The sequence below is a fragment of the Ranitomeya imitator genome, chromosome 7 (genome assembly GCF_032444005.1).
Source record: "Ranitomeya imitator isolate aRanImi1 chromosome 7, aRanImi1.pri, whole genome shotgun sequence".
NCBI lineage: Eukaryota > Metazoa > Chordata > Amphibia > Anura > Dendrobatidae > Ranitomeya > Ranitomeya imitator.
The window spans coordinates 184,487,798-184,510,925 of record NC_091288.1 but is presented as its reverse complement, the minus strand read 5'-3'; the positions used below and the strand labels follow the sequence as shown (position 1 = coordinate 184,510,925).

Genomic DNA, 23,128 nt, shown 5'->3' with positions numbered 1-23,128 from the left:
TTGGCGACCCAATTAAAACAGGGGGCCTCTAGAGATTCCATACTCTCAGCGTTACCAATAATCCAGGAGGGGGCGGCTTTTTTATCGGACGCCTTTATTGACTCTCTTAAGTTGGCAGCTAGGGCAGCAGGACTTGCTAATGCTGCAAGGAGAGCCCTATGGTTGAAATGCTGGCCGGGGGATATGCAGGCGAAAGCAAAGCTCTGCGCTATCACTTGTAAAGGCGAGTATCTATTTGGGCCTACCCTGGATGAGCTCCTGGAAGAAGGCAGGGGATGATAAGAAAAAGTTTCCCAATCTTTTCACTCCATATCGCCGTCCCTTCAACAAAAGAAGGTTCAATCGGGGAGGAAGGTGCACCTTCTCACCGGGTAGGGATCGTTCCAGATGGGATAAGCGAAAAAGAGGCACAGGTCTCATGTTTCGCCGTAACCCGACGGAAAACAAAAAACAAGACCAATGACTGGCAATCCCGGTGGGAGGGAGACTGTCGCATTTCTCGGCAGAGTGGTCAAAAATCACAAACAGTGTTTGGATAAAAGACACTGTTTCCCATGGTCTCAGACTTGAGTTTGTCCATACCCCACGGGACAAATTCCAGTTAACACCCTGGCGCTCATCTCCCACTGAACAATTTGCCTTAGAAGAGGAAGTGAGGACTCTTTGCTCCAAAAATGTTTTGATTGAAGTGCCGTATTCTCAGGCAGGGGAAGGGTTCTACTCTCCCCTTTTCCTAATTCAAAAGCCGGATATGTCTTATAGGACCATTATAAACCTTAAGGGTCTCAATAAGTTTTTGGTGAAACATACCTTCAAAATGGAGTCCATCAATTCGACAATAAAAATGCTTTCAAACAATTGTTTTATGGTAGTAGTGGATTTGAAAGATGCCTACTATCATGTACCCATTCACGCTGATTTCCAACGATACCTAAGGGTAGCAGTACTAATGGGGGGTAGGTTTCAACATTTTCAGTTCAGGGCACTCCCCTTCGGGATAACTTCTGCTCCTAGAGTGTTCACTAAAATAATCGCTGAAGTCATGGCACATTTAAGAGAATCAAATGTCCTTATAATTCCCTACTTGGATGATTTCCTCATTGTAGGGAACTCGGTAGATCACTGTCTGTCACAATGGGAGGTTACTAAAGCCAAGCTAGAACACCTGGGTTGGATCATAAACTTCGAAAAATCTAAGTTACAGCCCCTAAATATTCAAAAGTTCCTGGGTCTAATGTTGGATTCAGTGACACAACAGTGTCTCCTCCCTATAGAAAAAATAGATCTAATTCAAATTTATGTGTTAAAAACAATCAATACACCTTCCATGACACTTAGGCAAGCAATGTCTCTACTTGGGTCACTCACATCTTGCATTCCAGCAGTTAAGTGGGCTCAGTTCCACACCAGATCCCTACAGAGAGAAGTCTTGTTCCATGACAGAGCCTTGGGAGGCGCGTTAAATGGGAAAATAACGTTAGGGCCAACCACGCTAGATTCCCTTAGGTGGTGGTCAGATAAAAAGAATTTATCAGCGGGGGTTCCCTGGATAGTAAATGTGTCCCGGGTGATAACCACAGATGCCAGCTCTTCAGGGTGGGGAGCCTACATGGGGGACATGGTGGTCCAGGGACAATGGGAACCCTTCACAACATTCCCATCCAACCAAAGGGAGTTGTTGGCGGTTGAATTGGCTGTTAAAAAATTCCTCATATATCTGCAGGGCCAGCACGTCAGAATTCTGTCGGACAACAGAGTTGCAGTCGCTTACATAAACCGGCAAGGGGGAACTCGTTCCGAGACATTGATGCAAATCACGGATCGATTGTTCCAGGTGGCAGAGCACAATTTTCTATCTTTGACGGCTCTCCACATCAAAGGAAAGGAAAATGTGGCAGCAGATTTCCTCAGCCGAAACGTGTTAAGACAAGGAGAGTGGTCTCTCAACGAAGACATTTTCAATCTGATCGTCTGCAGATGGGGTCAACCAGTGGTAGACCTGTTCGCCACCAGAAACAGAAAAGTAAAACTTTTTTGCTCGCTAAATCCCAGGGAGCATCCCTTGGCGGTGGACGCGTTTCTGATAAGATGGGATTTTCCACTGGCCTATGCTTTCCCACCACTGAACCTGATACCTCTAGTGGTGAGGAAAATCAGGGAGGATCGAGCGAAAGTCATCCTTATCGCCCCCTTTTGGCCCAGAAGAACCTGGTTTGCCTGGCTCAAGACAATGTCTGTATCGGTTCCCTGGGTACTACCAGAGATCCCGAACCTGCTTTCTCAGGGACCGATCTCCCATCCACAAGTGGCAGCGCTCTATTTAACGGCGTGGAGTTTGAACGGTCACTATTAGTGGGGAAAGGCTTCTCTCCAAATTTAGTCGAGACGTTCCTAAAGAGTAGAAAGCAAATAACTACAAAAATCTACTCTAGAACTTGGAGGAAGTTCTTGTCTTGTTCAAGATTTGACATCCGAGACGGGGTACCAATACAACAAATCTTAGAGTTCTTACAGAGGGGTTTCGAGTTAAAACTCTCTACTAGTACCCTTAGAGTACAGGTCTCAGCTCTGGGTGCCCTGTTTTCATGCAATATAGCTAACAATTATTGGATAGCGAGGTTTATGAAGGCAGTTAGTAGATCTAGACCGGTATATAAGGATAGAACAGTTCCATGGGATTTAAATTTAGTTCTGTCCTCTCTAACAAAACCCCCCTTTGAACCTCTGCAAGAGGCCTCGATCAAAATGTTGACACTTAAGACAGCCTTCCTGATTGCCATAACCTCAGCTCGCAGGATAGGTGATATCCAGGCGCTTTCCAGAGCTCCTCCATACACAGAAATCTTATCAGACAGAGTAGTACTTAGACCAGACCCGGCATATCTGCCGAAGGTAGCGACACGTTTCCATAGATCACAGGAGATAGTTTTGCCATCCTTTATTCCTAATCCCTCTAATCCTAAAGAGCAGGAGCTTCATACGTTAGACGTTAGGAGATCTCTCCTTCAGTATATCTCAGCTACTGATAATTGGAAGAAAGATGGAGCACTGTTTCTTTCCTTCCAAAGTCCAAGGAAAGGATTTATTGTCAAAATATTCACTAGCCAAATGGATTAGGGAAACTATCTCTCTAGCTTACACAGCAGGTGGGGGGCCAGCTCCGCAGAATCTAAAGGCACATTCCACCCAGGCCATGGCGTCATCCTGGGCAGAGAGATCTGGAGTTTCAGTGGAGCAAATATGTAAGGCGGCCACTTGGTCATCTCCTTCCACTTTCTTTAAACACTATCGGTTGGATTTGGGGTCCTCTGATCTCTCCTTTGGGTTAAGGGTGCTACAGACTATAGTCCCTCCCTAAGGTAGCTTACATCTCTGTAAATCTCTCGAAGTGCTGTCATGGGAGTCAGAATAAAGCATTAAGCTACTTACTGGTAGCGGCATTTTTCGGAGGCCCATGACAGCACCCTTAGTTCCCTCCCTATTCACGTGGGGGTAGCACTTCCTATAGTGTATATAATGATAGATCTCACGAGTGGTATCTAGTTCGATACAATGGATTGTTTTGTATATAAACTGTATATAATGTATATTTGTGTTCCACTAACCGCGGTAGTCCTCTCAAGCTCTGAAATACAACTGATGCATGGGGAGAGGTGCCGCCCTTTTGTATCTGTAGGTTTCCTGTTCCTGAAGGGCGGATCCTCTCTCTCGTAGTGCTGTCATGGGCCTCCGAAAAATGCCGCTACCAGTAAGTAGCTTAATGCTTTCAGTCCATGGCACCGGGGGAAGCCTTCGACTCTGAGGATTCCCGGAGACTTTCAGAACGCCATTTTCCTCACCCTGTCCCTGTCACTCCCACCCAAAGGTATCCTCAAAAAAGGTGCAGAGTTTGCAGAAAGCATGGCAGACGGAGTGATTCCCGATTCTATTGCCCCACATGCCCATCCCAACCAGGCCTTTGTATCTCCCCCTGTTTTGAGACCTACCACACCACCTACAATTATTAGTTTGTTTTTTTTCAATAATTTTTATTTTCTGCTTAGTGGCCCCAGTACTACAATTTGGAACAATTGATAAATAATATTTTAATTAGTAGATCCCATTTTACCCCATTTCACAATTAATTCCAGAACTCGATCAATCCCATCCCAAACTACTATCCCAACAAATTCTCATCCACGTACCCACGTCTGTACGCTCTACAGTGTGGACCCCACAAATGTTCTTGCAAAGTCCGGTCATCTGAAAATTCTACGATTCGATCAATCCCATACCAAACTACTATCCCAACACATTCTCATCCACGTACCCACGTCTGTACGCTCTAGAGTGTGGACCCCACAAATGTTCTTGCAAAGTCAGGTCATCTGAAAATTCTACGACTCGATCAATCCCATACCAAACTACTATTCCAACAAATTCTCGTCCACGTACCTATGTCAATAAGCGTTAGAATGTGGACCCCAGAAATGATCTTGAAAAGTGAGATTATCTGAAAATGAATTCTAGGACTTGATTACTCACAAACATTTTTGACCATTTATCTAACTTTGACTGTTTTTATAACTGTCTTGCTACACAAAACTTTGGCTTCCATTTATATTACTTTATGTTGATGATACGGGCATGATCATTTTATTGTAGGATTTCTAAAAAAATTAGGAAGTTCCGTACTTATACACTATGGGCTTTACTTTATGGTTCTTGCCGAACCTCTGGTACCAGACAATACTTTCTATAGAGAACAGGTTGTTTTGTGCATATAGCGGTTCTGACCTTGGCGGGTGGGAGCTTGCTATGGTGTACCACGTCTATTGGCACATTCGTCTCTCATATAGGGATTGATGGAGCTAAAAGGACGTTGTACGACCAGTCTCTGAAAGTGTCTGCCATTCTAGCCCTGATGGTGTTCTTTCATCTTTGGAACAAACTCCGCTTTGCCACATAGTTGGCTGCATTTTCCTACACATTTTGCCCTTCATTCCAGTACAGTTTATTCTTCCTGCTACAATATACGCAAATGCAGGACAACTGTTTTGTTAGCAAGACCAATTTTATAGTCAGCCAATGTGTTTTAGGAGCATGCCTCCCTCTGTGAGTAATAATTCCTGGAAGGATTTTCTTTTTTGCTCAATGTCTCTAGAAGCTTTGAATGGGTCCTGGATCTTCAATTTCAAATAAAGCCAAATTTGTCACATTTCTGTCCAAGCCCTGCCATTTGTCCAAAGAGAACTTTTTTTTACTACATATGGGATATCGCTTCACTCATAATAAAGTGGGTAACGAATTGTGGGGTCCACTTTTTGATGTTATTTCTGAAAAAGTGAGACATTCAGGTCTAAAACAAGATTCTTGTGGAAAAAAATGAATTTTTTCAATATGACGACCTAATGTTATCAAACTCTGTGCCATACATGTGGGTTCAAATTGCTCAATATACCCCTGATTAAAATCTTTGAGGGGTGTAGTTTCCAAAACGGGGTCAGTTGTGGGGGGTTTCTGCTGTTAGGCACATCTACAAACCCAAAATGGCGTCCGCTCTCACAATTAAGAGATTAAAAAGTCAAACGGCGCGCCTTCCCTTCCAAGCTCCGCAGTGCGCCCAAACAGAGGTTTACCCCCACATACGGGGTATCGACATACTCAGGACAAATTGCACAACAACTTTTGGGGTCCATTATGTCTTGCTACCCTTGGGAAAATAAAAAATTGGGGGTGAAAAGATCATTTTTGTGAAAAAAAAAAAAGATTTTTAATTTTTTCGGCTCTACGTTATAAACTTGTGTAAAGCACTTGGGGGTTCAAAGTGTTGACCAGACACCTAGATAAGTTCCTTAGGGGGTCTAGTTTCCAAAATGGTGTCACTTGTGGGGGGTTTCCACTGTTTAGGCACATCAGCGGCTCTCCAAACGCGACATGGTGTCCGATCTCAATTCCAGGGAATTCTATGTTGAAAAAGCCAAATGGCGCTCCTTCCCTTCTGAGCTCTACTGTCCACCCAAACAGTGGTCCCTCCCCACATATGGGGTATCGGCATTCTCCGGACAAATTGCACAACAAATTATGTGGTTCATTTTCTTTTTTTACACTTGTGAAAATAAAAAAAAATTGGTTCTGAAGTAAAATGTTTGTGAAAAAAAAGTAAAATGTTCATTTTTTCCTTCTACATTGCTTCAGTTCCTGTGCAGCAACTGAAGGGTTAATAAACTTCTTGAATGTGGCTTTGCGCACCTTGAGGGGTGCAGTTTTTAGAATGGTGTCAATTTTGGGCATTTTCTGCTACATAGACCCCTCAAACTGACTTGAAATGTGAGGTGGTCCCTAAAAAAAATGGTTTTGTAAATTTTGCTGTAAAAATAAGAAATTGCTGGTCAAATTTTAACCCTTATAACTCCCTAATAAAAAAAAAAATGTTTTCCAAAATTGTGCTGATGTAAAGTAGACATATGGGAAATGTTATTTATTGACCATTTTGTGTGACATAACTCTTTGATGTAAGGGAATAAAAATTGCTAAATTTTCAAAATTTTCGCCATATTTCTGTTTTTTTAATAAATAAAAGCAAGTAATATCAAATAAATGTTACCACTAACATGAAGTACAATATGTCACGAAAAAACAATCTCAGAATCAGCGGGATCCGTTGAAGCGTTCCAGAGTTATAACCTCATAAAGTGACAGTGGTCAGAATTGTAAAAATTGGCCTGATCATTAAGTACCAAATTGGCTCTGTCACTAAGGGGTTATAGGGATAATCATTCAATGTTTGAAAATGGCTATTTTTGATTTTTGTCAAATTTGTATTATTTGTTATAAATAAACACAAAACGTATCAACCTAAATGTATAATTATTATAATTTATAATGTGCCACTAAAAAACATTCCCAAATTCGTGGGATTTGTTGAAGGATTTCAGAGTTATTACCCCATAAAATGACATTGGTCAGAATTCAAAAATTTGGCCCGGTCACTAAGAGTTTAATGAAGGAAATGACTTTTTATAGGAGGCGAAGATGTCGGCATCTTTTGGCGACTCAGGTGCCCCATGAGCTTGTAGTAAAAGCCTCCATCTAGAACATTCCATGTGAGTTTTCCTTCTCTCTGTGACTTTTACATTATTATTTTCACAGCTTTGACATCCAGGCAAATATCTGAAGAATATCAAAGCTGAAGCCATAATGGAGAAAGGAGAAAGTGATGTGTGGGATGATGAGTGGTGCAAAGAGGACGTTGCTACAGGTAACTGCCCCAGTGAGGAGTCACCACTAAATAAAGCAGAGAATAGTCACATTCTCCTCATTCACCGGACTGGAAAATTGAAGTTTTGTTATGTGTTTTCTCAGTTTTTTTGGCCATAGATTTCCCCATTCAGCTAAAATACAGATTATATAGGGCTGACAATGTAATGGTGCAATATGTAATAAGACCGGTTGTGTAGCTATAATATGGATTTAAGAATAGACTGGGATGATAGATCATCAAAGACGTGTGACAAACCTCACTGGCAAAGTATCTAGTTTAGTGTTTTACATCATATCCATCAGAGTTCTGGTTTCAGGATTAATATATAACCTAAGTAACCTATTTGATATACTGAACTAGCTGGAGATTAAAAAAACTGTTTTATGACAATTGTCTCATAGTCACAGCCATTAGTAGATTATAAGAGAAAGCTCCATGGCCATGACTTCCTAATACACCACCTAGTAGTACTGAGATCTGAGCATTTCTCTAGACACAAGTAACACAATATGAACAAGTCCTGCACTCTGTCACATGGAAGATTAGTGGTCGATGTGTAGTGTTCACTGAAGAATAGATATGACTAGCTGAAGAGCCCGGCGTTGCCCGAGCACAGGAACTAACTGTGGTTACTTATAACAAATTACAATGATTATTTTGCACATAAAAACATTTCGCATCATATACTCAACGCTACAGATTTGCAACACAAATTAACTAAACAATTACCTAAGTATTGATAGTATTTTATTTTCAACTCATTCAAGAGCCTTTTGGATAAACAACATTTTTGGTTTTTCCTTCCGGTGCAAAGATTAATAGATTTTTGGCAGTTCCAACTCTTGAACAGGCCACGTAAAGTTGACCATGAGAAAAGCATGGAGATTGCAAATCGATCCCTACTACTTTCAAGGACTGTCCCTGAGCCTTGTTAATGGACATTGCAAATGCCAGTCCAACTGGAAACTGGAGGTGTTTAAAGTCTAAAGTCAATTCAGATGGAATGAGAGGAATTCTTGGAATGAAAAGGTCCTCTCCTTTGGCACATTCTGTTGCTGAGCTGTGTATCTAATCCTATCCTGTGTGATACCCTGTGTGATACCGTCTGCTGAGCTGTGTATTTAATTCTGTCCTGTGTGATACTGTCTGCTGAGTCGTGTATCTAATCTATCCTGTGTGATACTGGGCTGTGTATCTAATCCTATCCTGTGTGATACCGTCTGCTGAGCTGTGTATCTAATTCTATCCTGTGTGCTACTGTCTGCTGAGCTGTATATCTAATCCTATTCTGTGTGTGAGGGTATGTGCACACGTCCGGATTTCTTGCAGACATTTTCCTGACAAAAACCGGACATTTCTGCCAGAAATCCGCATGCATTTTTTTCATGCGTTTTGGTGCGTTTTTTCCCAAATGCATAGAATAGCGGGAAAAACGCAGAAAATCCGCAAAATTAATGAACATGATGCTTTTTTTTACCGCGATGCGTTTTTTTCACGGAAAAAAACGCATCAATGTGCACAAAACATGCAGAATGCATTCTAAATGATAGAATGCATAATGTATGCGTATTAATGAGTTTTTATAGAATTTTTAGCGCGAAAAAACCTGAATGTGTGCACATAGCCTTACTGTTTGGTGAGCTGTGTATCTAATCCTATCCTGTGTTAGTCTGCTGAGCCATGTATCTAATCTTATCCTGTGTGATATTGTCTGCTGAGCCGTGTATCTAATCCTATCCTGTTAGTCTGCTGAGCCATGTATCTAATCTTATCCTGTGTGATATTGTCTGCTGAGCTGTGTATCTAATCCTATCCTGTCTCATACGGTCTGCGGACCCGTGTATCTCATCCTATCCTGTGTGATACTGGGCTCCGCCTGCAGTCTGTGTCAGAGGGTGGTCTGTGTCAGCACGGTAATGAGGTAATAAATTATTTCCAGCTTTACAGAGGGACAATAACACCATAGAAATGATAAGAATAATAGGCCTCTGTTACCACAACTGTTCACAAGGAAAACTGTTGCTCATAGCAACCAATCACAGCTCAGCTTCTTATAAACAGCCCTGGTGAAATGAAAGCTGCTTAGTGATTGGTTGATATGTGGAGTGGGCGTGGCTGACACACACACACACACACGCTTAGTAATTGGTTGCCCACACACACGCACTCATTAGATAGATGGATATAGATTTCCTCAGCACACACCACAGGATGTAATATGGAATCCAATTTTGCTTTATTTTTCTAAAACCATCCAGACCACAGACATGTAATTATAGATGTTAGTATAGACATTACTTGTACCTGAGTCTGCTGACTGCACTGTCTCTGAAATCCACCATAGCCATGACGGTTCGGCCAATCATTCATCTATTTTCTATGGGGAGAGAGAACAAAGCTGCTCCCATATAATGAATCAGTGTTTTACAGGTCATTACCTGCGTGTGTAAATGAACTCCTAAAGATAACCTGTCAGCTACAAAAATGCTATTTACCGGCAGGTATATTGGTAATCTGTAAGTACCGCGTATATACTCGAGTATAAGCCGACCCCCCTAATTTTACAACAAAAAGTGGGAAAACTTATTGACTCGAGTATAAGCCTAGGGTGGGAAAATGCAGCAGCTACCGGTGAATGTCAAAAATAAAAAGATACCAATAAAAGTAAAATTAATTGAGACATCAGTAGGTTGTGTTTTTGAATATCCATATTTAATCAGGAGCCCCATATAATGCTCCATACTGTTCATTATGGCCCCATAAGATGCTCCATACAAAATAGGCCCCATATAATGCTCCATGCAGTTCAATATGGCCCCATAAGATGCTCCATATACAAATATGCCCCATGCAGTTCATTATGGCCGCATAAGATGCACGATATAATGCTCCATTCAGTTCTTTATGGCCCCATAGATGCCCCATATAATGCTCCATGCAGTTCTTTATGGCCCCATAGATGCCCCATATAATGCTCCATCCCGTTATGGCACCATAGATGTACCATATAATGCTCCATCCAGATATGGCCCCATAGATGCCCTGTATAATGCTCCATGCAGTTCTTTATGGCCCCATAGATGCCCCATATAATGCCCCATATAATACTTCATGCAGTTATGGCCCCATAGATGCCCCATATAATGCTCCATGCAGTTATGGCCCCATAGATGCCCCATATAATGCTCCATGCAGTTATATCCCCATAGGTGCTCCATATAATGCTCCATGCAGTTATGGCCCCTGTGAAGGACACCCAGTTCCTCACACGTCACCAATCCGTGACGTCACTACACAGGCACAGCTCTCCGGTGCCCCCTTTGTCTCTCAGGTCAGTAAGGGAACTGCACCTGAACAAATGGCCGCCGGTGAGACTGCCCTGTTACCCACGCTGGGTATTCTAAGATTCGCAATCAGAGTAAAAGGATCAGCCCAAAATTAATTTATGATTTAAAGGGAGCACTAGGTAATTACAAGAAATGTACAGTCAAAATATATTAAGAGTTAGTCACAGTAAAATATAACAATAATAATACAAGGCTTAAAGGTATAAAGCTGGAGGTCAATTTACCAGGTTGAAGGTCGCTTGTGGAAGCCGGGGGGCTCTGCGCTCCACAGGTAGACAGCTTAGTTGCTGGGCAGCCCCCAGAAAGCGTGTGCTTGCCCCCTCTGACTGGCCTGCCCTCTTTCGTAGTTCCTTAGTCATCTTCTGTTCTCTGAGTTCTGACCCACTCTCCAAGTGTCCTCAGCTCTTAAACCTTCCGTGTCCCTCCCCCCTGTAACTGGGTGGGCTAGCAATCTCCACCCCTCAGCTTCCCTAAAAGATCTGTATCCAATATCTACTCTATGGGATAACTGATCCCAGGGTGATCGGATCAGCACACGGGCGGTACCAGTACACAAGGTTAGTTCTGCCGGTCGCACAGGGACCAAACCCGGACCCATTCGGTCGCTGTGGGAGACTAATCTCCATATCTCAGGTTCCAGAACTCCTACGGACCCGGGAGTTGCACTGTCAGATACGCAATTTCTTTAGGGCGAGGGGGATATTTTTTATGAGCCTGTACCTCAGACGATGCGACCATAATTCATAATTCCATGTTGGAGACGGTTCGGCTAGGGCAGAAAATAGACTTAAGGTGCCTTCACACTCCACGACGCTGCAGCGATATAGACAATGAGCGGATCGCTGGAGCGTCGCTGTTTAGGTTGCTGTAGAGATGTCAAACACAGCAGCTCCAGAACGATGCAGGAGCGATCCAGTGACGTAAGGGTTACTCACTTATCCTTCTCACAGGTCGTTAGCTCCATGTAAATCATTGCAGGCATCATTGCTTTTGCTGTCAAACACGACCATACATGCTGATCTGAGGACCAAATAAAGTTCTGGACTTCTAGCTCCGACCAGCGATATCACAGCAGGATCCAGATCGCTGGTGCGTGTCAAACACAACGAGATCGCTATCCAGGACGCTCCAACGTCACGGATCGTTGTCGTTCTCGTTGTAAAGTTGCTGAGTGTGAAGGTACCTTTAGGCTCCTGGAGCCACCTGACATGCATGCTTTAATTGAGCCCCTCAGGCACCTCTATGTCCCCTGCTGGCGTGGCTTCCTCACTCAGGCTTTGAAATGCAATCTGCCTGCTACACTGTGCTCAGTCCATTACCATACGAAAAGGAACTTTATTTAGGTAAAAAAGGTGGGGGCCAGGAGTACTCATCCCTGCAGACCTGTGACCAGGAGACAAAATGGAGTCACGCCAATCTCTGTTAGTATGCCCTGTTTCCAAGATGGCAGCTGCTCCCTCATCACAGCACCATATATGCTCCATATAATGCTCCATGCAGTTATTTATGGCCCCATAGATGCCCCATATAATGCTCCATGCAGTTATAGCTCCATATAATGCTTCATGCAGTCATGGCCCCATATAATGCTCCATGCAGTTCTTTATGGCCCCATAGACGCTCCGTATAGCATTGTGCCAAAAAAGGACATACTCGCCTCTCGTCTCTGCCCGCTGCTCCTCAGCGTCCCGTCTCTCCGCTGCTCCTCAGCGTCCCGTCTCTCCACACTGACTGTTCAGGCAGAGGGCGGCGCGTACACTAAAACGTCATCGCGCCCTCTGACCTGCACAGTCACTCCAGAGGACACGGAAGACAGGGCGGCGGTGGAACGCGGAAAGGTGAATATGAAATACCTGTTCCCGCCACTCCTGGCGCGGTCCCTGCATGTCCCACGTCTCCAGGAGCCGGCAGCTTCTTCCTGTAGTGAGCGGTCACGTGGCACCGCTCATTACAGTAATGAATATGCGGCTCCACCCCTATGGGAGTGGAGTCCATATTCATAACTTTAATGAGCGGTACCAGTGACCGCTGAACAAGGGAACAAGCTGCTGTGCCCGAAGACCGTGGGACATGCAGGGACCGCGTCGGGAGCAGGTGAGTATTTGACAGGCGTCGCTCCCCCTCACCCGTCGACCATGACTCGAGTATAAGCCAAGAGGGGCACTTTCAGCCCATTTTTTTGGGCTGAAAATCTCGGCTTATACTCGAGTATATACGGTAAATAGTATTTAAAGCACGTTAGGCTGTTTTACTGGGAGAGCGGCTACCAGGAGAAATTGAAATATTTTCCTTGCAGCTTCTCGCTTAACCCTGTACTGACATTGAGTGTAATGGTACTCCGATGTCAGTATCCCTCCCTTTGATGTTGGTTCCGGTGGTGAGCCCACATCTTTCCCGGGACATGTCAGCTGTTTTGAACAGCTGACGTGTGCCCACAATATCCGCTGGTGAAATCGCGATTCATCTGCTTCTATTAACTAGTTAAATGTCTCTATCAAACTCTTGACAGTGGCTTTTAAATGGCGCTTCCTGCACTCGTGCCAGAAATATGCACACCGGTGACCCCCTCATGCGATCGGGGGTTACCGGTTCGTCAGCATGACAACCAGAGGGCTCCTGGAGACCTCTTTGGTTGTCAGTGCCGGATTGCTGTGAGCGCCACTCAGTGGTCGGCGCTCATAACAAGTCAGTAATTCAGCTACATAGAGGCAAGCTGTTCATCGCCTCTATATAGCTGAGTCGATCGGGTTGTGGCAGCTTCTAGCCTCCCATGGAGACTATTGAAGCATGCCAAAAGTAAAAAGAAAAATGCTTTTAAAAATATGAAAACAATTTTTTTTTAAAAGTTCTAATCGCCCCATTCAATATAAAACAAAAAAAATCAAAAATACACATATTTGGTATCACCGAATTCAGAATCGCCCGATCTATCAATAAAAAAAAGAATTAACCTGATCGCTAAACGGCATAGCGAGGAAAAAAATCTAAATGTCAGAATTACATTTTTTTTTGGTCGCCACGACATTGCATTCAAATGCAATAACGGGCGATCAAAAGAATTTATCTGCACCAAAATAGTATCATTAAAAATGTCAGCTCGTCACGCAAAAAATAAGCCCTCACCCGACCCGAGATCACGAAAAATGGAGACGCTACAGGTATAGGAAAATGACACATTTTTTTTAAACAAAGTTGGATTTTTTTTTCACCGCTTAAATACTAAAGATCCTAGACATGTTTGGTGTCTATGAACTCGTAATGACCTGGAGAATCATAATGGCCGGTCAGTTTTACCATTTAGTGAACCTAGTAAAAAAGCCAAACAAAAAACAAGTGTGGGATTGCACTTTTTTTGCAATTTCACCGCACTTGGAATTTTTTTCCCATTTTCTAGTACACAACATTATAAAACCAATGGTGTCGTTCAAAAGTAAAACTCGTCCTCCAAAAAACAAGCACTCACATGGCCATATTGACGGAAAAATAAAAAAAAAGTCATGGCTCTGGGAAGAAGGGGAGCGAAAAATGAAAACGCAAAACTGAAAAAAGCTCTGGGGGTTAAAGGGTTAAAGTCATTGAGGTGGTGCATGGAGCTCTAACAGAGAGGTGACTGCTACTGCCCACTACTTCTGAAGAATAAAATCAAGTGGCTGCAAGACGAATATAATTTCATGAATAAAAAGTAATTGATGGTATAGGAAGGTGATTGGGGCTTATTAGCTTTCATTTTGATGAAGGAATGATGATTTGTTTCCTTATCTAATGGCTTTTTTATTATTGCAGAATATCCTCAATTTATACAAAGGGGATGATGTGCTGTCAATAACGATCATTTTTATTCTAAGATATAAAATATGCGACCAATGACAAATGTTTTATTATTTGATGTTTGCATTGGCCAATGATTGAGAATGATCATTAGCACAATTGATTCTTTGTCAAATCATCACATCATGTAAATTACACCTTTAGTCAGTCAATAATAGAACTTTGCTACACACTTTTCAATTTCTATTTTTTTTGTTACGCTTAATGTTTTTTTATATTTAGATAAATATAAGTATTAAGGTTTTTTGACTCAAAAATCACATCAGTTATATTCTTGACAGATGGTTGTACCAGCAGCTCCAAAATCCAAAAAAGCATTGCACAAGACCCATATGAAGAACATGCCAACATCTCAAACATGGATCCTTTTAAAGTACACTGTCCTAATTCATCACAGACTGTTAAACAAAATAAAAGTCACAGAAGAAGTGTGGGAAATAATAATGCTCCCACAAGGAAGAAGCCATTTTCATGTTCAGAATGTGGAAAATGTTTCACAGTAAAATCACTTCTTGTTAGACATGAGAGAATTCACACAGGAGAAAAGCCATTTTCATGTTCGGAATGTGGAAAATGTTATACTAAAAAAGATCATCTTGTCATACATGAGAGAATTCACACAGGCGAGAAGCCATTTTCATGTTCAGAATGTGGAAAATGTTTTACCGTGAAATCGACACTTCTTACACATATGAGAATTCACACAGGAGAGAAGCCATTTTCATGTTCAGAATGTAAAAAATGTTTTACCGTGAAATCGACACTTCTTACGCATATGAGAATTCACACAGGAGAGAAGCCATTTTCATGTTCAGAATGTGGGAAATGTTTTACAGATAAATCACATTTTGTTAGACATGAGAGAATTCACACAGGCGGGAAGCCATTTTCATGTTCAGAATGTGGGAAATGTTTTACAAATAAATCACATTTTGTTAGACATGAGAGAATTCACACAGGCGAGAAGCCATTTTCATGTTCAGAATGTGGGAAATGTTTTACAGATAAATCAGAGGTTGTTAACCATGAGAGAATTCACACAGGCGAGAAACCATTTTCATGCTCAGAATGTGGAACATGTTTTACACATAAATCAACTCTTGCTACACATGAGAGAATGCACACAGGAGAGAAGCCATTTTCATGTTTAGAATGTGGAAAATGTTTTATACACAAATCACATCTTATTAATCATGAGAGAATTCACACAGGAGAGAAACCATTTTCATGCTCAGAATGTGGAAAATGTTTTACACATAAATCAACTCTTGCTACACATGAGAGAATGCACACAGGAGAGAAGCCATTTTCATGTTTAGAATGTGGAAAATGTTTTATACACAAATCACATCTTATTAATCATGAGAGAATTCACACAGGAGAGAAACCATTTTCATGCTCAGAATGTGGAAAATGTTTTACACAGAAATCAACTCTTGTTACACATGAGAGAATGCACACAGGAGAGTAGCCATTTTCATGTCCTGAATGTGGGATTTTTTTTAAATCTAAATCTCAACTTCTTAGACATCAGAGAACTCACATTGGGAAGAATGCATTGTAATTCTTTAGTGACCAAACCTAATTTTTGAAAGTTGACATGTCACTTTTTGTAGTAATAATGATGGATTGTCTCGGGGCTGTGGCTATGTAAGCACTGAGTTGTTGCATCTGAGAGGAGCTCCAGCCATCTGTACATTATCCTGCATCATATCTGACATCTGAGGCTCTGATAAGCCTGTAAACTTCATCCTGGGGTGGATTTAGCCTGGCTCCAAAGGGGCTGTTTTGGTTCAGCCTCAGTTGAGCAGGGAACTGCAAATCAACCACACAGAATACAGTTCTGGAGGTGTCAGCGACCATCTTGGGTCCACGCTCTAAGGTACAGAGAGAGAGCAGTGAAATTGCTCACAACCTACTGTGGGATATGAACTTTTTCAGATACAGCCTTGGAGCTGTGGTGCAGAGCCCTGAATAAGGGACCCACAGCCAGCGTTTCTCTGCTGGAGACAGGAGCTAAGGAGGGATCTTGATTCAGTGAGGAGATTCTCTCACACTGCTACCATAGATTAGTTCACTGTCCGTGGAAAACTTTGATTGTGACTCTCAGCAGGCACAGAGGTAAGCTGCATTAACCCCTTAAGCCCCGACGGTGGTTTGCACGTTAATGACCGGGCCAATTTTTACAATTCTGACCACTGTCCCTTTACGAGGTTATAACTCTGGAATGCTTCAACAGATTTTGGCGATTCTGACATTGTTTTCTCGTGACATATTGTACTTCCTGTTAGTGGTAAAATTTATTTGATATTACCTGCGTTTATTTGTGAAAAAAACGGAAATTTGGCGAAAATTTTGCAATTTTCCAACTTTGAATTTTTATGCAATTAAATCACAGAGATATGTCACACAAAATACTTAATACGTAACATTTCCCACATGTCTACTTTACATCAGCACAATTTTCGAATCAACATTTTTTTTTGTTAAGGAGTTATAAGCGTTAAAAGTTGACCAGCAATTTCTCATTTTTACGACACCATTTGTTTGTAGGTACCACATCTCATTTGAAGTCATTTTGAGGGGTCTATATGATAGAAAATAACCAAGTTTGTCACCATTCTAAAAACTGCACCCCTCAAGGTACTCAAAACCACATTCAAGAAGTTTATTAACCCTTCAGATGTTTCACAGGAATTTTTGGAATGTTTAAATAAAAATGAACATTCAACTTTTTTCACAAAAAAATTATTCAGCTCCCATTTGTTTTATTTTACCAAGGGTAACAGGAGAAAATGGACCCCAAAAGTTGTACAATTTGTCCTGAGTACGCCGATACCCCATATGTGGGGGTAAACCACTGTTTGGGCGCATGGCAGAGCTCTGAAAGGAAGAAGCGCCATTTGACTTTTCAATGCAAAATTGACTGGAATTGAGATGGGACGCCATGTTGCGTTTGGAGAGCCACTGATGTGCCTAAACATTGAAACCCCCCACAAGTGACACCATTTTGGAAAGTAGACCCCCTAAGGAACTCATCTAGATGTGTTGTGAGAGCTTTGAACCCCCAAGTGCTTCACTACAGTTTATAACGCAGAGCCGTGAAAATAAAAAAAACATTATTTTTTAGCCCCCAGTTTTGTATTTTCCCAAGGTTAACAGGAGAAATAGGACCCCAAAAGTTGTTGTCCAATTTTTCCTGAGTACGCCGATACCCCATATGTGGGGGAAACCACCGTTTGGGTGCATGGGAGAGCTTAGAAGGGAAGGAGCGCCATTTGGAATGCAGACTTGGATGGAATGGTCTGCAGGCGTCACATTGCATTTGCAGAGCCCCTAATGTACCTAAAGAGTAGAAACCCCCCACAAGTGACCCCATATTTGAAACTAGACCGCCCAAGGAACTTATCTAGATGTATTGTGAGAACTTTGAACCCCCAAGTGTTTCACTACAGTTTATAACGCAGAGCCGTGAAAATAAAAAAAACATTATTTTTTAGCCCCCAGTTTTGTATTTTTTCCAAGGATGACAGTTGAAATTGACCCCCAAAAGTTGTTGTCCAATTTGTCCTGAGTACGCTGATATCCAATATGTGGGGGCGGGGGGGAGGGACCAACGTTTGGGTGCATGGCAGAGCTCTGAAGAGAAAGAGCGCCATTTGTAATGCAGATTTAGTCATGGCCACAAGTATTGACACCCCTGCAATTCTGTGAAATAATACTCATTTTCTTCCTGAAAATGATTGCAAACACAAATTATTTGGTATTATCTTCATTTAATTTGTCTTAAATGAAAAAACACAAGAGAATGAAGCAAAAAGCAAAACATTGATCATTTCACACAAAACTCCAAAAATGGGCCAGACAAAAGTATTGGCACCCTCAGCCTAATACTTGGTTGCACAACCTTTAGCTAAAATAACTGCAACCAACCGCTTACGGTAACCATCAATGAGTTTCTTACAATGCTCTGCTGGAATTTTACAGCATTCCTTGGCAAACTGCTCCAGGTCCCTGATATTTGAAGGGTGCCTTCTCCAAACTGCCAATTTTAGATCTCTCCACAGGTGTTCTATGCGATTCAGGTCTGAACTCATTGCTGGCCACCTTAGACGTCTCCAGTGCTTTCTCTCAAACCATTTTCTAGTGCTTTTTGAAGTGTGTTTTGGGTCATTGCCCTGCTGGAAGACCCATGACCTCTGAGGGAGACCCAGCTTTCTCACTCTGGGCCCTACATTATGCTGGAAAATTTGTTGGTAGTCTTCAGACTTCATAATGCCATGCACACGGTCAAGCAGTCCAGTGCCAGAGGCAGCAAAGCAACCCCAAAACATCAGGGAACCTCTACCATGTTTGACTGTAGGGACCGTGTTCTTTTCTTTGAATGCCTCTTTTTTTCTCCTGTAAACTCTATGTTGATGCCTTTCCCAAAAAGCTCTACTTTTGTCTCATCTGACCAGAGAACATTCTTCCAAAACGTTTTAGGCTTTTTCAGGTAAGTTTGGTCAAACTCCAGCCTGGCTTTTTTATGTCTCGGGGTAAGAAGTGGGGTCTTCCTGGGTCTCCTACCATACAGTCCCTTTTCATTCAGACGCCGACGGATAGTACGGGTTGACACTGTTGTACCCTCGGACTGCAGGGCAGCTTGAACTTGTTTGGATGTTCGTCGAGGTTCTTTATCCAACATCCGCACAATCTTGCGTTGAAATCTCTTGTCAATTTTTCTTTTCCGTCCACATCTGGGAAGGTTAGCCACAGTGCCATGGGCTTTAAATGTCTTGATGACACTGCGCACGGTAGACACAGGAACATTCAGGTCTTTGGAGATGGACTTGTAGCCTTGAGATTCCTAATGCTTCCTCACAATTTGGTTTCTCAAGTCCTCAGGCAGTTCTTTGGTCTTCTTTCTTTTCTCCATGCACAATGTGGTACACACAAGGACACAGGATAGAGGTTGAGTCAACTTTAATCAATGTCAACTGGCTGCAAGTGTGATTTAGGTATTGCCAACACTTGTTAGGTGCCACAGGTAAGTTACAGGTGCTGTTAATTACACAAATTAGAGAAGCATCACATGATTTTTCGAACAGTGCCAATACTTTTGTCCACCCCTTTTTTATGTTAGGTGTGGAATTATATCCAATTTGGCTTTAGGACAATTCTTTTTGTGTTTTTTCATTTAAGACAAATTAAATGAAGATAGTAATACCAAATAATTTGTGTTTGCAATCATTTTCAGGAAGAAAATGAGTATTATTTGACAGAATAGCAGGGGTGTCAATACTTTTGGCCATGACTGTAGATGGATTGATCTGCAGGCGTCGCGTTGCATTTGTAGAGCCCCTGATGTAACTAAACAGTAGAAACCCCCCCACAAGTGACCCCATATTGGAAACTAGACCCCCAAGGAACTTCTCTAGATGTGTTGTGAGAACTTTGAACCCCCAAGTGTTTCACTACAGTTTATAACGCAGAGCCGTGAAAATAAATCTTTTTTTTTTCCTCAAAAATTATTTTTTAGCCCCCAGTTTTGTATTTTCCCAAGGGTAACAGGAGAAACTGGACCCCAAAAGTTGTTGTCCAATGTGTCCTGAGTATTCTGATACCCCATATGTTGGGGTAAACCTCTGTTTGGGCGCACGGGAGAGCTTGGAAGGGAAGGAGCACTGTTTTACCTTTTCAACGCAGAATTGGCTGGAATTGATATCGGACGCCATGTTGCGTTTGGAGAGCCCCTGATGTGCCTAAACAGTGGAAACCCCCCAATTATAACTGAAACCCTAATCCAAACACACCCCTAACCCTAATCTCAACGGTAACCCTAACACACCCCTAATCCCAACCCTATTCCCGACCGTAAATGTAATCCTTACCCTAACTTTAGCCCCAACCATAACCCTAACTTTAGCCCCAACCATAACCCTAACTTTAGCCCCAACCCTAACTATAGCCCTAACCCTAATGGGAAAATGGAAATAAATACATTTTTTTTTATTTTTCCCTGACTAAGGTGGTGATGAAGGGGGGTTTGATTTACCTTTTTAGCGGATTTTTATGATTGGCAGCCGTCACACACTAAAACACGCTTTTTATTGCAAAAAATATTTTTTGCGTTACCACATTTTGAGAGCTATAATTTTTCCATATTTTGGTCCACAGTCATGTGAGGTCTTGTTTTTTGCGGGAATAGTTGACGTTTTTATTGGTAACATTTTCGGGCACGTGACATTTTTTGATCGCTTTTTATTACGATTTTTGTGAGGCAGAATGACCAAAAACCAGCTATTCATCAATTTCTTTTGGGGGAGGCATTTATACCGTTCCGCGTTTGGTAAAATTGATAAAGCAGTTTTATTCTTCGGGTCAGTACGATTACAGCAATACCTCATTTATATCATTTTTTTATGTTTTGGCGCTTTTATACGATAAAAACTATTTTATAGAAAAAAATAATTATTTTTGCATCGCTTTATTCTGAGGACTATAACTTTTTAATTTTTTCGCTGATGATGCTGTATGGGGCTCATTTTTTGCGGGACAAGATGATGTTTTCAGCGGTACCATGGTTATTTATATCCATCTTTTTGATCGCGTGTTATTCCACATTTTGTTGAGCGGTATGATAATAATGCGTTGTTTTTTTGCCTTTTTTTACGGTGTTCACTGAAGGGGTTAACTAGTGGGACAGTTTTATAGGCCGGGTCATTACGGACGCGGCGATACTAGATAAAGGAATGTATTTATTGGAACAATATATTTTTTTTATTATTTAGGATTTTTTTTTTTTTTTACACATGTAATTTTTTTTTTTTACTTTGCCCCAGGGGGAGACATCACAATAAAGTGACAGATTGCTGATCCGACACTTTGCTGTGCACTGTGTCAGATCAGCTTCCCTGCGGCTGCTCTGAGCAGGCACTATGAAGCCGCCTCCCTGCAGAACCCGGATGCAGCCCCACGGTCTTTTTGGCTTCGGGGCCTGCAGGGAGGAGGAGGTAAGAGACCCTCGGAGCAACGCGATCACATCGCGTTGCTCCGTGGGTCTCAGGGAAGCACGCAGGGAGCCCCCTCCCTGCGCAATGCTTCCCTGTACTGCCGGAACACTGCAATCATCTTTGATCGCGGTGTGCCGGAGGTTAATGTGCCGGGGGTGGTCCGTGACCGCTCCTGGCACATAGTGCCGGCTGTCAGCTGCGATAGTCAGTTGACGATCGGCCGCGCTCCCCCCGCAAGATATGCAGGCCCTGAGAGGCTGTATAAGAGGCTGAAAATAGGTTGTGGAGCTTGGAGGACAGGGTGGATGGCCACTAAAGTAACAAAAGTGTCGGGATTAGTGATGAGTGAATATACTCGTTGCTCACAGCCGCACCTCATTTTCAGTTGTCGCCCCTCCACGCACCCTAGATGTTCTTAGATACCAGAGCTCTAATGATGGGGCAACCCAATATCACATACAGAAAAACATTCAGCGAGGTTGGACAGGACTCCCCTATTTTTGTGCAATTTCTGAGGAGTAGCTCAAGAACACACTCGGGGACAAATTTTCAACAGTTTGCGGTAGAAAGAGCATAGAATCCCAACCAGACCTCTCCCACCCGATGCCCTCCACGTCCATTCCTTGCATGTATTCTAAATTTGATTTAATATCTTTTGTGCCCATTAGCATTGTTAATTCTGGTATTATTATACTGTGAATAGGGTATTTTTATTAATGTAATTTAGCACTTTTGCGTAGCAATTTTTCAAATACCCTTGTGGGTTTTATCATATTTATAATAATAATGAAATTATCTATATTCTGTATCAAGTCAATACTTTGATGTGCATGAGTATTTTTTAGATTATTAATATTGTATAACACAAAACAGGTGCCAAAATTTTTTAAGAATTTTCTTAGCATGCTCTGCTGCCAAATACAACGAGGCTAATAATATGTATGTTACCTGGTGCTTTCTTAGAATTCTATTTACGCCTACCTCCAGATTATAATTTGTACGGTTTTGAGGCACTGTTTTGTTTTATTTAGTGTATTGTTTGTGTGAATAAAATTATAACTTTTTATAAAAAAGCATTACACTCTTTGATTCGGCATGCAGCTTAATATCTGCTCAGCGGATCAGTATGTTTAGTGTTGTATTCGAGTGTTACCCATCCTGAGTTTGTGGTAATGGGTCTGGGTTATATGTTTACATGTATTCTAAATTGTGAGGACCGAGGTACCACTCTACGCTTAGCGACACAAAAAAGCCCCATCAAGCATGATAACGCCACAATCTCAATATATCCTGACTTCTCTGACCTACGAAAACAACACGCCCAATTTCTGGATGTGAAACGCCCCCTCTGTGAAGAAGCTGAATAGCGAAACGGTGCTCATCGGGCGCAGGGTTTTGGTACAGTCCACCTTCCACATTGCATATTACTTCAGCATCTAACGTCAGGTAAAGAGATGTTTCTGTGACCAGATTCCTTTTATGCACCTCTTCCATAATAGAAATCTGCAGCGGTAACAAATAAGGAAGAAATCCGCAGAAAAATCTGCAACATGTGCACATACCAAAAAAAGGTGCAGATTCTGACCTGCGTTTTCTGCCAAGAAATTCAGAATCTGCACAGAAAATTCCACAGTCAAATCTGCAACGTGTGCACATAGCCTTACAGCTTTAAGCTTTCAACAGCCACTGCTTATATTATCCATTCCATTCTTTGA

At 42.1% G+C, this 23,128-nt stretch overlaps 1 pseudogene; it reads left to right on the top strand.

Moving 5' to 3' along the window:
• LOC138645820 (zinc finger protein 850-like) overlaps window positions 1–22,478 on the top strand; it is a 146,562-nt pseudogene extending 124,084 nt beyond the window's left edge.
• Window positions 22,479–23,128: the final 650 nt, after the last annotated feature.